This window comes from Apium graveolens, chromosome 11, assembly GCF_009905375.1.
Source record: "Apium graveolens cultivar Ventura chromosome 11, ASM990537v1, whole genome shotgun sequence".
Taxonomy (NCBI): domain Eukaryota; kingdom Viridiplantae; phylum Streptophyta; class Magnoliopsida; order Apiales; family Apiaceae; genus Apium; species Apium graveolens.
The window spans coordinates 134,734,043-134,734,930 of NC_133657.1; the positions used below are offsets into that span (position 1 = coordinate 134,734,043).

The 888-nt window shown below is 29.7% G+C and overlaps 1 pseudogene; it reads right to left on the bottom strand.

Annotated features, from left to right (window-relative positions):
• Positions 1 to 758: 758 nt before the first annotated feature.
• LOC141699232 (U1 spliceosomal RNA) lies at positions 759 to 888 on the bottom strand (annotated as a pseudogene).

An 888-nucleotide genomic window follows, 5' to 3' on the forward strand; every position in this document is an offset into this window, starting at 1 on the left:
GTTATAACCGTTGAACCAAATTATACCTCATTCCGGTTATTATAGTATAATATAGATTCAAATTTCAAATTTCAGTATAACAAATATTTAAATTGCAAAACATATGTAAGTGAATATTTTATTAATATAAATAAATGTTAAGAGCATGGCAATAAGATTTAGCTAAAAAGGTAGCAAACATATCAAAAATAATTATAATAAATATTATGTAAAAATTTGTATATGCTTATTCGGTTCTTATATTCTCTCTTTCTCTCCAAACAATAACAATAATTTTACATTAAAAGTGTTTTGCACCATTTTGTTTACCTTTTATATTGGTGGAAACCAGAAAATTCAAAATTTTAGTAACTAGATTAAACACATGCAATGTAATCTTGTAATCTGGTTCTAGCAGTTGTATTCTTATTGCTTGCAAGTAAGGACACATCACTTCGTGTCTTATCAATTACGATGCAATAGGTGTCGCATGAATGAATTGATTTGAATTAATGGCAACATGAATACCCAGTTTTTTTAAGCTTGGAGTCATGAATATAGTTTTCGTTCGGGTCGGTAACGTGTTTAAATAATGATAACTCGAATTCTAAAACTTAAATGAAATTATGGCGAATAATGTAAATGAGTGGGGAAAATAACTTGAGGTTATTAATATATAAACTCTGCTGTGTGGGACTTCCACCAAAAAATTACAAATAGATTTTAGAGCGCGTGGTTTTGTTATTAATACAAAATCTAATATTATACTAGAATTGCGGGGCAAATTATGATATAGGCTCCACCACTTCAGATACACCTTAGAGAAGCACCCATTCAAAGTGTAATGGAAGTCACTTTCTTAGACCACGGACCTTAATGATCATCCATAGACCTCATCCACATAAGTAT